This window comes from Bos indicus, chromosome 23 (assembly GCF_029378745.1).
Source record: "Bos indicus isolate NIAB-ARS_2022 breed Sahiwal x Tharparkar chromosome 23, NIAB-ARS_B.indTharparkar_mat_pri_1.0, whole genome shotgun sequence".
NCBI lineage: Eukaryota > Metazoa > Chordata > Mammalia > Artiodactyla > Bovidae > Bos > Bos indicus.
In genome coordinates, this window is record NC_091782.1 from 2,699,273 (window position 1) to 2,715,313 (window position 16,041).

A 16,041-nucleotide genomic window follows, 5' to 3' on the forward strand; every position below is an offset into this window, starting at 1 on the left:
TATGTGAACATTTTTTAAAAAAGCAAAACTTTCCCAGAAATCCTTGCAACAGACTTTCTGTTAGGCTTCATTGGTTAGAAATAGGTGTAGGTCTGCAAAAGATTTTACAAATAAAATGATAAGGCACACAGTCAAATTGGGATTTCAGATAAATTATGACTAATGTTTCCTATAAGTATGTCCAATGTAATATTTGGGACTGATATAAAAATTAGTAATTATTAATTTTAGATTCAAATTTAACTAGACATCCTATACTTTACCTGGCAGTTCTAACTGTGTCACTCAACTACTCTGTTCCAAGAGAAGTTGGGAAACTAGTTAATACAGTCACGACTGTCTTAAGCCAATTATGATTCATCATTTAGGCCCAATCACAGTGCCTGTCTGAAAAAATATATATTTTTTTCAAGAAAAAGAGAGGCCATAAACTGCAGCACACAAGGCTCCCCTGTCCTTTACCATCTCCCAGAGTTTGCTCAAACTCATGTCCATTGAATCAGTGATGCCATCCAACCATCTCATCCTCTGTTGCTTCCTTCTTTGTCTTCTCACCCTCAATCTTTCCCAGCATTGGGGTCTTTTCCAATGAGTCAACCCTTTGCATCAGGTGGCCAAATTATTGGAGCTTCAGCATCAGTCCTTCCAATAAATATTCAGGGTGGATTTCCCTTAGAATTGACTGGTTTGATCTTGCAGTCCAAGGGACTCTCAAAAGTCTTCTCCAGTGCCACAGCTCAAAAGTATCAAGTGAATAAAATGTAATTTTTACCTGTCACGTTTCCAACCCATGATAACGAAGCATTTTTTTTTTTTTAAGACGAGCACCCTTTTATACTAACAGTAGAGGCAAAGGTTAATGCTAAATTCCTGTAAAGTAATTTAGAATATGTATGAAACAATCAAACGGCATACACATTGAATAAGCAGTTCTGAATCTAGTAACCACTTCTTAGAAATTAATCATTTTGTAGATAATTCATTCTGTTGTAATCTCATTTCTTAATATGAAATAATAAGAAAACAATTAAAATAGAAGTAAAAATGAATGATGCTGGCCTTCTCTGGTGGGTCAGTGGTAAAGAATCTGCCTGACAGTGCAGGAGATGTGGGTTCGATCCATGGGTTGGGAAGATCCCCTGGAGAAAAAAGATTGCAACACACTCCAGTATAGTTGCCTGGGAAATCATGTGGACCAAAGAGCCTGGTGGGCAATAGTCCATTAGGTCATGAAGAGTCAGACACAACTTAGCAACTAAACAACAACAACAAAAATGATAGTACCCATTTACTTGACATTCTGGAAAAAGTGAAGCTATAGGAACAAAGGACAGATTAGTGGTCACCAAGGATCAGAAGTAGAAAAAGGGTTCTTTGGGGTGTGGAATTTTTCTTTACTCTTTTGGAGACAGAGTTATCTGCATCTACACATTTGTTAAAACTCATACAGCAGTAAATCAGAAGAAAAGAAGAAAAAGAGGAGAAAGAAGAGGAGGGTAGAAATATTTTATTGCTTGTAAATTTTAGAAAGTATTTAGAAGTTTTAGAAAGTAATCTTTAGAAAGATAAATATTAGGGAAAAATTTTTTTAAAGCACTAAGTTTTTAGTACCGTTTCCTCAAGATAGCACAGTTAACAGCTAGAAACCTCTAGATAAGTTTCTAGACAGCTTTTGCTCTATATTTGTGTATCTATATCTATGGATATATATTTGGACCATATTGTATTTAGTATCTTTATTATTTTATAAGTATTTTTCTTTATAATATCATATTTTATGTACACATGCATCATGTAATGGTTGAACATCTATAATTTAATTTAGCTAACCATTTTATATAATTGATACAATGATTAGGTATGATGTTTACATTTTGTATTTATGTACATATATATGTATATATATACACAGTAAATAGATATATAATATATAACTTTTAATCAGGAGAGATATATTTTTAATAAACACATGATGATATTCTTAGAGGAGTTGCTACAGTGATTTTGTGTTAGGTATAAACAGAGTTTTAGGGTATTATTATAGTCCTTTTTCACACCTGCCAAGGTGTTTCCAGAAGAGCCTGTCTGCTATGATATACTGTCCATTTTGCTGTCAACTACAAATGTCATGATTATAGCAAGATGGTCATCTTTAATACTTTTTGCACACTCAATGGATTCAGAAAGAACAATGAAATAACTATCCAGGAAGATGTATTAGTCTTTTAACCTTATCAAAATATAGAATCTGAAAGGTCTAATATTTGCAGATATTATATACTGTTAGATAACTTAAATTATGTGGTATACTTCTAAATTCTTCATGATGCAACAGTTTTAAAGACATATAAGAACTATTATGCCCTTATAACAGGAAGGAAGAGAGACCAGAAAATCAATGGACACAAAATTCAATAGTAAAGTTTATTTCACTCAAGATGGAGCTCAGATTGGAAAGAGAGGTCATTTCCACACATATATGCTTATATACCAGGCAGTAACTCAGATGTCAGGGGAGGCACTGTCCTTTCCTCCAAATGTAGCTCAAGACCAGAAAGCTATACCATAATACCCAAGTGGGAATGGAACATGTCAGATGTGGATATTGTTTGTCAGAGCAATTTAAATTCCAGCCTGGTTATCATGCCCAAGCAGACAGATGAGGGGCTAGACCCAGGATAAGTCTTTCCCTGAATACAAACTATGAAGTGAGAAAGCAGTCCCTAGGCAGCAATATGGCACCTACCAGGATGGCAAAGACCACTACTCCAGCTTCTGGGACTGTTTATTACTTATAGCAACAGGAGGATCATCATGGGGTAATCTCCCCACCTCCCAAGTCCCACAGGAAGATACCAAACAGGAGGGGCCAAAAAATGGGCAGAGGATTACTCCAATGCTGAAAAATTAACTCTAAACTCTAATCCCAGGGTAATTAAAGCCTGCGGTTGTACCCTGAAAGAGGACATGGTACAAAGTCCTATGCTCAACTGAAATTAGGGACATGGAATAGAGACGATGTTGTGACACTTTCCCCAAGGTAGGAGGGTGGGTGAGAAACAACCCTGTGGCAAGGGCTCACCAATGTCCTTATCTGTATTTGTCCATAGAAATCACAGGGCGTTTTACAAAGATGTGGATTAGACTGTCATTCATCCTTGCCTGCAAAGTCTATGTAGACGTATGCAAAATTGCCAGTGCACATGATGGTACTGTTCCTCTACAGAGAATGACTCATGGGATGATAGGTATAAAAAATAAAAAAAGCTACAGTTTTTTTTTTTTTAAATCAAATACATGAGTGTGTGCTAAGTGAATGAATTTTTAATCATGACACTGGCAGGTTTTGACATACCAGTGAACAACATATGAAGAAAACAGATTGCAAAAGGGAACATATGTTTTTAAATCAAATTAATAATGTAAGCTCTGAGCTGCTACTTAGTAGCCAAACCCTGTTGACCCTAAGCCACAATTAATTTGCAAATAGATTAGTAAACTAATATATTTTTGTCACTCAACTTGAACTAGTGAAGATATTATACCTTGGGAGCAGCCCAGCCTCTCAGACTGTATAAAAGTCCTTGTGTCTACACTAGACATATGATCTCTGCTTGAAAACTTTTGAATCACTACTTCATAGAAGATTCTTCTCCATTGTTAAACAATTCTAATGATCAGGAAGGCATTGCCCCTTAGTTTGTGACCAATTCTGCAACTTTCAACTTATCTCTAGATACTAAGTTTATTTAATTTCTTTTTCTTTTTTTCCTACTGGAAAACACTGGATAAAGATGCCGTCTTTTCCAAATGGTTATTCCAAACAAACTAGGACACATAAATCTTCACTTTCTGATTATTATCTCCCTGAAATGTGGGGGTCAGAGAAAAGAGTGCTCCAGAGTTGGCAGCTTTCTCCAGCACAGCTACTGGATGCTCTGAATTTCAAAAATTAAGTCCAGGGCAATATCAGAGAATCTAAAAGAGGTGAAAATACAAAAGGGCACCTTGAGGTGGGATCAAGATGGCAGAGCATGAGGATCTTGAGCTCACTTTCCCCATGAAAACATCAAAACAACTACCTGAGAGCAATTTTCTCAGAGGACAATCTAAAGATGAAGAGATGGCTCTTCTACAACCAAGGTTATAAAGAACCACATGATGTCTAGTAGGAAAGAGAAGAAACTATCTAGTTGGGATGCTCACACCTGGCAGAGGAGGAGGGAAATCAGTGACTCCAAGATCCCCCCAAAGACATCAGGGTTGTCCAAGCCCCACAGTTCAGTAACCCTGGCATCAGACTGGGAAGACAAGTCTCATTAACTGGTTTGAAAACAGTAAGACTCACTAGGGGGCTGTATGAAAATTGGAGACTCCACCTTGGAAGAAAACATACACAGACTCAATTGTTCCCAGTCTAGCACAGAAGCAGTAGACTGAAAACTTCCTGGTGCCCTGGCTAGCCTGCCAGGACACCCTAGCAAGCCCTCCAACCCCCACTAGGGGGCCATTTCTGGCCTTTTCTGCAATGGTGCAGCTCCCCAGTAAGTTGGAGACTGCCATTGAACACACTGGGGAGAACAAAACTGTCTCAGAACTGCATTTACAGTACCACAGGCCTTGTCGCATCCCCAAATAAGGTGGAAACTGCCATCTTGCTAGGGAGAATACCAAAACAATCAGGGTTCCTGTTCTACCTCTTGGGGCCCTGGGCTGAGGGGCTTCCACCTGTAGGGCAGCAGCTACCATGAAGGCTGGGAGAAACCTTCATTCACACTGGCCCACAGCTCTGTTCCCATGACTCCAGCTCTACTTCCCACCAAGGCAGTGCCTGTCAGTACATCCTGGAAGAACAAGTGGCCTACGATCACCTCAGATCCAGCTCTCCCACCAAAGCCATGGGGCACAGCAGAATGCATTGGGACACTCCCCCACAAAAGATGTACCTTCAAGACTGGAATAGATAAATATTTCCCCTAATTTCATAGAGACCAGAGATAAAGTCAAACAAAATGAGAAGACAAAGGAATATGTTCCAAATGAAAGAACAAGGTAAAACTCCAGAAAAATCCTAATAAAGTGGAAATAAATATTTTTTATCTGATAAAGTAAGAGTTGATTATCAGATTGATTATATTCTTTGAAGTAAAAGAAAGAAAGTTCTATGCAGTCAGCCAAAACAAGACTGGGAGTTGAATTGGCTCAGATCATCAACACCTTATTGCAAATTCAGACTTATACTGAAGAAAGTAGGGGAAAATCACTAGATCATTCAGGTATGACCTAAATCTAATCCCTTATGATTATACAGTGGAAGTGAGAAATAGGTTCAAGGGATTAGATCTGATAGACAGAGATCCTGAAGAACTGTGGACAGAGGTTTGTGACTGTACATGAGGCAGTGATCAAGACCATTCTCAAGAAAAAGAAATGCTAAAAGGAAAAATGTTTGTCTGAAAAGGCCTTACAAATAGTTGAGAGAAAAAGAGAATCTAAAGGCAAAGGAGAAAATGAAAGATACACCCATTTGAATGCAGAGTTCCAGAGAATAGCAAGGAGAGATAAGAAAGCCTTTCTCAGTGATCAGAGCAAAGGAATAGAGGAAAACAACAGAATGGGAAAGACTAGAGATCTCTTCAAGAAAATTAGAGATGCCAAGGGAATATTTCATGCAAAGATGGGCACAATAAAGGACCTAACAGAAGCAGAAGATATTAAAAAGAGGTGACAAGAATACACAGAAGAACTATACAAATGAGATCTTCATGGCCCAGATAACCACGATGCTGTGATCATTCACCTAGAGCCAGACATCCTGGAATGTGAAGTCAAGAGGGCCTTAGGAAGTTTCACTACAAACAAAGCTAGTGGAGGTGATGGAATTCCAGTTGAGCTATTTCAAATCCTAAAAGATGATGCTGTGAAAGTGCTGCACTCAATATGTCAGCAAATTTGGAAAACTCAGCAGTGGCCACAGGACTGGAAAAGGTCAGTTTTCATTCCAATCCCAAAAAAGGGCAATGACAATACTCAAACTACTGCACAATTGCACACATCTCACACACTAGCAAAGTAATGTTCAAAATTCTCCAAGCCAGGGTTCAACAGTACATGAACTGTGAACTTCCAGATGCTCAAGCTGGATTTAGAAAAGGTAGAGGAATCAGAGATCAAATTGTCAACATCCGTTGGATCATCAAAAAAGCAAGAAAGTTCCAGGAAACATTTTGCTTTATTGACGATGCCAAAGCCTTTGACTATGTACACCACAACAAACTGTGGGAAATTCTTCAAGAGATGGGAATATCAGACCACCTGACCTGCCTCTTGAGAAATCTGTATTCGGGACAGGAAGCAACAGTTACAACTGGACATGGAATAAGACTGGTTTCAAATCAGAAGAGGAGTACATCAAGGCTATATATTGTCACCCTGTTTATTTAACTTATATGCAGATTACATCATGTGAAATGTTGGACTGGATGAGGCACAAGCTGGTATCAAGATTGCCAGGAGATATATCAATAACCTTAAATATGCAGAAGATACCACACTTAAGGCACAAAGTAAGGAGCTGACGAGCCTCTTGATAAAAGTGAAAGAGGAGAGTGAAAAAGTTAGCTTAAAACTTAACATTCAGAAAACTAATATCATGGCATCCTACTCCATCACTTTATGGCAAATAGATGGGGAAACAATGGAAGTAGTGAGAGACTTTATTTTCTTGGTCTCCAAAATCACTGCAGATAATGATTATAACCATAAAATTAAAAGACACTTACTCCTTGGAAGAAAAGCTATGACCAACCTACACAGCATATTAAAAAACAGAGACATTACTTTGCCAACAAAGGTCCATGTAGTCAAAGCCATGGATTTTCCAGTAGTCATGTATGGATGTGAGAGTTGGACTCTAAAGAATGCTGAGTGTCGAAGAATTGATGCTTTTGAACTGTGGTGTTGGAGAAGACTTGAGAGTCTTTTGTACTGCTGCTGCTGCTGCTGAGTCACTTCAGTCATGTCCGACTCTGTGCGACTCCATAGACAGAAGCCCACCAGGCTTCCCAGTCCCTGGGATTCTCCAGGCAAGAACAGTGGAGTGGGTTGCCATTTCCTTCTCCAATGCATGAAAGTGAAAATTGAAGTTGCTCAGTCGTGTCCGACCCTCAGCGACCCCATGGACTGCAGCCTACGAGGCTCCTCCATCCATGGGATTTTCCGGGCAAGAGTATTGGAGTGGGGTGCCATTGCCTTCTCTGTCTTGTACTGCAAGGGGATCCAACCAGTCAATTCTAAAGGAAATCAGTCCTGAATATTCATTGGAAGGACTGATGCTGAATCTGAAATTCCAATTCTTTGGCCACCTGATGAGAAGAAATGACTCATTGGAAGAGATCCTGTTGCTGGGAAAGATTGAAGGCAGAAGGACAGGGGATGACAGAGGATGAGATCGTTGGATGGACATGAGTTTGAGCAAGTTCTGGGAGTTGGTGATGTACTGGGAAGCCTGGCATGCTGCACCCACAGGGTTGCAAGAAGTCAGACATGACTGAACGACGAAACTGAACTGGAAGTAAGAGGAATAAAAATAGTCACTGGACAAGGAAAAAGTATAGATCAACAAGTGAGAACTTCAACAAAAAAAAACTAGAAAATATAAAAATAATCAAAGCTGAAGAATATAATAACTGAAATGAAAACTGCACTAGGAGGAATTAATAGCAAGTTACATAATAAAGAGGAATACATAAGTGATCAGGAATAACAATAGTGTAAATCACCCAATCAAAGTAGCAAAAGAAAAAAAATAAAACAATGAGAATAATTTTAAGGACCTCTGGGACAAGATAAAGCATACGAAGATTTGCACTTAAGGGTCCCAGAAGGAGGAGAGAGAGACAAAGGCACAGAAAACATATTTGATTAAAACTATGGCTGAAATTTTCCATAACTTGAAAAAGAAACATATATCCATGTTCAAAAAGCACAGAAACTCCCCCAAGAAGATGAACCCAAAGAGATTCACACCAATATATATCACAATTAAAACAGCCAGTTTAAAGAGAGGATTTTAAAGGCAGCAAGAGGGGGGAAAAAAGGTACATACAAGGAATCTCCTAAGGTTAAAAGCTGATTTTTTTTGGAGACACTTTATAGGCCAGAAGGGAATGGCATGAAATATTAAAAGTACTAAAGGGAAAAAAATCCACAACCAAGAATACCCTATATGGCAAAGCTATTTGAAAGATAAATAATTGAAAGATAGATAATTTCCGAAATATCAAAAGGGGAAGCCCATCACCACTAAACCAGTCTTGCTGGAAATGTTAAACGGTGTTCTTTAAGTGTAAAATAAAAAACTATAACAAGAAATAATAAAATATATGAAGAAAATCTCACTGGTGAAAGTAAACATAAAAGCAGTTATTCAAGTACTTAAATAAACTAGAGAAAGATTAATATACAAAAAATTATAAAATCAACTATAACCACTAAAAGTAATTAAGTCATAGACTTAAATATGTAAAGCATTTAAAAGAAAACATAAAACATAGGGAAAGGAGAATAAAAAATGTAGAACTTTGAGAATGTATTTTCTTAAATGATTAACAGTTTAAGATGAGTATATATCATTATATATCTACATTATATACATTAGATAATTAGATATACATTATATATTATTATATATCTACATTGTATATCTACATTATATCTTTCTGGAGGGATTTTTGGCTCCATCCCTTCATTCTTTCTGGAGATATTTCTCCACTGATCTCCAGTAGCATATTGGGCACCTACTGACCTGGGGAGTTCTGCTTTCAGTATCCTATCATTTTGCCTTTTCATACTGTTCATGGGGTTCTCAAGGCAAGAATACTGAAGTGGCTTGCCATTCCCTTCTCCAGTGGACCACATTCTGTCAGAAAATGTCATAACTCCAGAAAGAATGAAGGGATGGAGCCAAAGCAAAAACAATACCCAGCTATGGATGTGACTGGTGATAGAAGCAAGGTCCAATGCTGTAAAGAGCAATATTGCATAGGAACCTGGAATGTTAGGTCCATGAATCAAGGAAATTGGAAGTGGTCAAACAGGAGATGGCAAGAGTGAACGTTGACATTCTAGGAATCAGCGAACTAAAATGGACTGGAATGGGTGAATTTAACTCAGATGACCATTATATCTACTACACTGGGCAGGAATACCTTAGAAGAAATGGAGTAGCCATCATGGTAAAGAGAAGAGTCTGAAATGCAGTACTTGGATGCAATCTCAAAAACGACAGAATGATCTCTGTTCGTTTCCAAGGCAAACCACTCAATATCACAGTAATCCAAGACTATGCCCCAACTAGTAATGCTAAGAAGCTGAGGTTGAATGGTTCTATGAAGACCTACAAGACCTTTTAGAACTAACACCCAAAAAAGATGTCCTTTTCATTATAGGGGACTGGAATGCAAAAGTAGGAAGTCAAGAAAAGCCTGGAGTAACAAGCAAATTTGGCCTTTGAATATGGAATGAAGCAGGACAAAGACTAAGACAGTTTTGCCAAGAAAATGCACTGGTCATAGCAAACACCCTCTTCCAACAACACAAGAGAAGACTCTACACATGGACATCACCAGGTGGTCAACACTGAAATCAGATTGATTATATTCTTTGCAGCCAAAGATGGAGAAGCTCTATACAGTCCACAAAACAACACCAGGAGCTGACTGTGGCCCAGATCATGAACTCCTTATTGCCAAATTCAGACTGAAATTGAAGATAGTAGGGAAAACCACTAGACCATTCAGGTATGACCTAAATCAAATCCCTTATGATTATACAGTGGAAGTGAGAAATAGATTTAACGGCTTAGATCTGATAGATAGAGTGCCTGATGAACTATAGTCAGAGGTTTGTGACATTGTACATGAGACAGGGATCAAGACCATCCCCATGGAAAAGAAATGCAAAAAAGCAAAATACCTGTCTGAGGAGGCCTTACAAATAGCTCTGAAAAGAAGAGAAGTGAAAAGCAGAGGAGAAAAGGAAGGATATAAGCATCTGAATGCAGAGTTCCAAAGAATAGCCAGAAAAGTTAAGAAAGCATTCCTCAGTTATCAATGCAAATAAATAGAGGGAAAAAAAAAAAAAAAACCAGAATGGGAAAGACTAGAGATCTCTTCAAGAAAATTAGAGCTATCAAGGGAACATTTCATGGGAAGACGGGCTCAATAAAGGACAGAAATGGTATAGACCTGACAGAAGCAGAAGATATTAAGAAGAGGTGGCAGGAACACACAGAACTATACAAAAAAGATCTTCATGACCAAAATAATCATGATGTTGTGATCACTCATCTAGAGCCAAACATCCTGGAATGTGAAGTCAAGTGGGCCTTAGGAAGCATCACTATGAGCAAAGCTAGTGGAGGTGATGGCATTCCAGTGGAGCTATTTCAAATCCTGAAAGATGATGATGTGAAAGTGCTGCACTCATATGCCAGCAAATTTGGAAAACTCAGCAGTAGCCACAGGACTGGAAAAGGTTTTCATTCCAATCCCAAAGAAAGGCAATGCCAAAGAATGCTCATACTACCACACAATTGCACTCATCTCACATGCTAGTAAAATAATGCTCAAAATTCTCCAAGCCAGGCTTCAGAAATACGTGAACTGTGAACTTCCAGATGTTCAAGCTGATTTTAGAAAAGGCAGAGGAACCAGAGATCAAATTGCCAACATCTGCTGGATCATGGAAAAAGCAAGAGAGTTCAAGAAAAACATCTATGCCTGCTTTATAGACTATTCCAAAGTCTTTGACTGTGTGGATCACAATAAACTGTGGAACATTCTGAAAGAGATGGGAATACCAGAATACCTGACCTGCCCCTTGAGAAACCTATATGCAGGTCAGGAAGCAACAGTTAAAACTGGACATGGAACAACGGGCTGGTTCCAAATAAGAAAAGAAGTACGTCAAGGCTGTATATTGTCACCCTGCTTATTTAACTTATATGCAGAGTACATCATGAGACACCCTGGACTGGAAGAAACATAAGCTGGAATCAAGATTGCTGGGAGAAATATCAATAACCTCAGATATGCAGATGACACCACCCTTATGGCAGAAATTGAAGAGGAACTAAAAAGCCTCTTGAGAAAGTGAAAGTGGAGAGTGAAAAAGTTGGCTTAAAGCTCAACATTCAGAAGATGAAGATCATGGCATCTGGTCCCATCACTTTATGGGAAATAGATGGGGAAACAGTGGAAAAGTGTCAGACTGTATTTTTTGGGCTCCAGAATCACTGCAGATGGTGACTGCAGCCATGAAATTAAAAGACGCTTACTCCTTGGAAGAAAAGTTATGACCAACCTAGATAGCATATTCAAAAGCATGCTTTTGCCAACAAAGGTCCATCTAGTCAAGGCTATTGTTTTTCCTGTGGTCATGTATAGATGTGAGAATTGGGCTGTGAAGAAGGCTGAGCACCGAAGAATTGATCCTTTTGAACTGTGATGTTGGAGAAGACTCTTGAGAGTCCCTTGGACTGCAAGGAGATCCAACCAGTCCATTCTGAAGGAGATCAGCCCTGGGATTTCTTTGGAAGGAATGATGCTAGAGCTGAAAATCCAGTACTTTGGCTACTTCATGCGAAGTGTTGACTCATTGGAAAAGATTCTGATGCTGGTAGGGATTGCAGACAGAAGGAGAAGGAGACAACAGACGATGAGATGGCTGGATGGCATCACTGACTCGATGGACGTGAGTCTGAGTGAACTCTGGGTGTTGGTGATGAATAGGGAGGCCTGGTGTGCTGCGATTCATGGGGTCCCAAAGAGTAGGACACAACTGAGTGACTGAACTGAACTGAACATTGTATCTACTCCCATACTTTGCTCAAACTCATGTCCATTGAATCAGTGATGTCTTCCAACCATCTTATCCTCTGTCATTCCCTTCTCCTCTTGCCCTCAGTCTTTCCCCGCATCAGTGTCTTTTCCAGTCAGCCAGCTCTTCACATCAGGTGCCCAAAATTTTGGAGCCTCAGCTTCAGCCTGTCTTCCAATTAACATATGGGGTTGATTTCCTTTAGGATTGACTGGTTTGATGTCCTTGCAGTCCAAGGTACTCTCAAGATTCTTCCCCAATACCACAATTCAAAAGCATCAGTTCCTCAGTTCTCAGCCTTCTTTCTGGTCCAAATCTCATATATGTAGCTGACTACTGGCAAAAACATGGTTTTGACTATGTGGACCTTTGCTGGCACAGTGATGCCTTTGTGTTAAATACTATGTATAGGTTTATTTTTGCTTTTCTTCCAAGGAGAAAGCATCCTTTAATTTCATGACTGCAGTCCCCATCCACAGTGATTTGGAAGTCCAGAAAAATAAAATTTGTTACTGTTTCCATTTTTTCCCCCATCTATTTGCCATGAAGTGATATATATCCATCAATAATATCTTTAAATGTAAGACTGACTTGTGGTTCAAGATGGCAACATAGAAGGAATGGCACTCATCTCCTCTTATGATAGTACCAAAATTTCAACTAGCTGTTGAACAACCATTGAAAGGAGAAAACTGGAACCCACCAAAAAGATACTCCACTTCCAAAGACAAAGAAGAAACCACAGTGAGATGGTAGGAAAGGCAAGATCATGATAAAACAAACCCCATAACCACTGGGTGGATGATCCACAAACAGGAGAACAATAATACCAAAGAAGTTCTCCCACTGTTATTAAGGTTCTGAACACCATGTCAGTTTTCCCAGCTTGGGGATCCAAAAAAAGGACGGGGAAGCCCCAGGGAATCTGACCTTGAAGACCACCAGGATTTGATTATAGGACTTCCACAGGACTGAGGGAAACAGAGACTCCAATCTTGGAGGAGAAAAACAATCTTGTGTGCATCAATACTGAGTGGAAAGGAGAAGTGATCCCAAGAAAACTGAATCAAAACTACCTGCTTTGTGTTGGAGGGTCTCCTGTGGAGTTGTGGGTTGGCAGGAGCACACTTTTGATTCCCCCCTTTATCCTCCTGGCCACCTCTGTCTCCTTCCTCCCTCTTCTCTTCTCTGTATAACTCCGTGAATATCTCTGAGCAATCCAGACTGTGGAGCACACATAAGGGAGTGATTATTGGCTAACTTGCTCTCTCCTCTTTTGATTCCACCTCATCTCATTCTGGTCACCTCTATTTCCCTCCTCCCTCTTCTCATCTCCATGTAACTCTACGAACCTCTCTGGGTGTCCCTCAATGTGGAGAAACTTTTCATCTTTAACCTAGATGCTTTATCAATGGTGCTGTATAGATGGAGAAGTCTTGAGGCTACTGTAAAAATAAGACTGAAAACCAGAAGCAGGAGGTTTAAGTCCAAATCCTGAGAACACCATGGAACTCCTGACTCCAGGGAACATTAATCGACAGAAGCTCATCAAACACCTCCATACCTACACTGAAACCAACCTTTACCCAAGGGCCAACAAGTTCCAGAGCGAGACATACAATGCAAATTCTCCAGCAACACAGGAACATAGACCTGAGCTTCAATATATAGGCTGCCCAAAATCACTCCAAACCCATACACATCCCAAAACTCATTACTGGACACTTCAATGTACCCCAGAGAGAAGAAATCCAGCTCCACCCACCAGAACACCGACACAAGCTTCCCTAACCAGGAAACCTTGACAAGCCACACGTACAACCCCACCTACAGTGAGGAAACTCCACAAAAAGAGAACACCACAAACTGCCAGAATAGAGAAAGGCCACCCCAAACACAGCAATATAAACAAGATGAAGAGACAGAGGAATACCCAGCAGGTAAAGGAACAGGATAAATGCCCACCAAACCAAACAAAAGAAGAAGAGATAGGGAATCTATCTGATAAAGAATTCCGAATAATGATAGTGAAAATGATCCAAAATCTTGAAATTAAAATGGGATCACAGATAAATAGTCTGGAGACAAGGATTGAGAAGATGCAAGAAAGGTTTAACAAGGACCTAGAAGAAATAAAAAAGAGTCAATATATAATGAATAATGCAATAAATGAAATTAAAAACTCTCTGGAGGTGACAAATAGTAGAATAACAGAGGCAGAAGATAGGATTAGTGAACTAGAAGATAGAATGGCAGAAATAAATGAATCAGAGAGGATAAAAGAAAAACGAATTAAAAGAAATGAGGACAATCTCAGAGACCTCCAGGACAATATTAAATGCTACAACATTCGAATCATAGGGGTCCCAGAAGAAGAAGACAAAAAGAAAGACCATGAGAAAATACTTGAGGAGATAATAGTTGAAAACTTCCCTAAAATGGGGAAGGAAATAATCACCCAAGTCCAAGAAACCCAGAGAGTCCCAAACAGGATAAACCCAAGGAGAAACACCCCAAGACACATATTAATCAAATTAACAAAGATCAAACACAAAGAACAAATATTAAAAGCAGCAAGGGAAAAACAACAAATAACACACAAGGGAATTCTCATAAGGATAACAGCTGATCTTTCAATAGAAACTCTTCAAGCCAGGAGGGAATGGCAAGACATACTTAAAATGATGAAAGAAAATAACCTACAGCCCAGATTATTGTACCCATCAAGGATCTCATTCAAGTATGAAGGAGAAATCAAAAGCTTTTCAGACAAGCAAAAGCTGAGAGAATTCTGCACCACCAAACCAGCTCTCCAACAAATGCTAAAGGATCTTCTCTAGACAGGAAACACAAAAAGGGTGTATAAACTCTAACCCAAAACAATAAATAAAATGGCAACGGGATCAAACTTATCAATACTTACCTTAAACATAAATGGGTTGAATGCCCCAATCAAAAGACAAAGACTGGCTGAATGGATACAAAAGCAAGACCTCTATATATGTTGTCTACAAGAGACCCACCTCAAAACAAGGACACAGACAGACTGAAAGTGAAGGGCTGGAAAAAGATATTCCATGCAAATAGAGACCAAGAGAAAGCAGGAATAGCAATATTCATATCAGATAAAATAGACTTTAAAACAAAGGCTGTGAAAAGACACAAAGAAGGATACTACATAATGATCAAAGGATCAATCCAAGAAGAAGATATAACAATGATAAATATATATGCACCTAACATAGGAGCACCACAATATGTAAGACAAATGCTAACAAGTATGAAAGGGGAAATTAACAATAACACAATAATAGTGGGAGACTTTAATATCCCACTCACACCTATGGATAGATCAACTAAACAGAAAATTAACAAAGAAACACAAACTTTAAATCATACAATAGGCCAGTTAGACCTAATTGATATCTATAGAACATTTCACCCCAAAACAATGAATTTCACCTTTTTCTCAAGCTCACACGGAACCTTCTCCAGGATAGATCACATCCTAGGCCATAAATCTAGCTTTGGTAAATTCAAAAAAAATTGAAATCATTCCAAGCATCTTTTCTGACCACAATGCAGTAAGATTAGATCTCAATTACAGGAAAGACACTATTAAAAATCCCAACATATGGAGGCTGAACAACATGCTGCTGAATAACCAATAAATCACAGAAGAAATCAAAAAAGAAATAAAAATATGCTTAGAAATGAATGAAAATGAAAACAAAACAACCCAAAACCCGTGAGACACTGTAAAAGCAGTGCTAAGGGGAAAGTTCATGGCAATACAGGCATACTTCAAGAAACAAGAAAAAGGTCAAATAAATAACCTAACTCTACACCTAAAGCAACTAGAAAAGGAAGAAATGAAGAACCTCAGGGTTAGTAGAAGGAAAGAAATCTTAAAAAATTAGGGCAGAAATAAATGCAAAAGAAACAAAAGAGATCACAGCAAAAATCAACAAAGCCAAAACCTGGTTGAGAGGATAAATAAAATTGACAAACTATTAGCCAGACTCATCAAGAAACAAAGGGAGAAAAATCAAATCAATAAAATTAGAAATGAAAATGGAGTGATCACAACAGACAACAGAAATACAAAGAATCCCTGGTAGCTCAGAGGTTAAAGCAATTGCCTAGAATGCAGGAGACCCA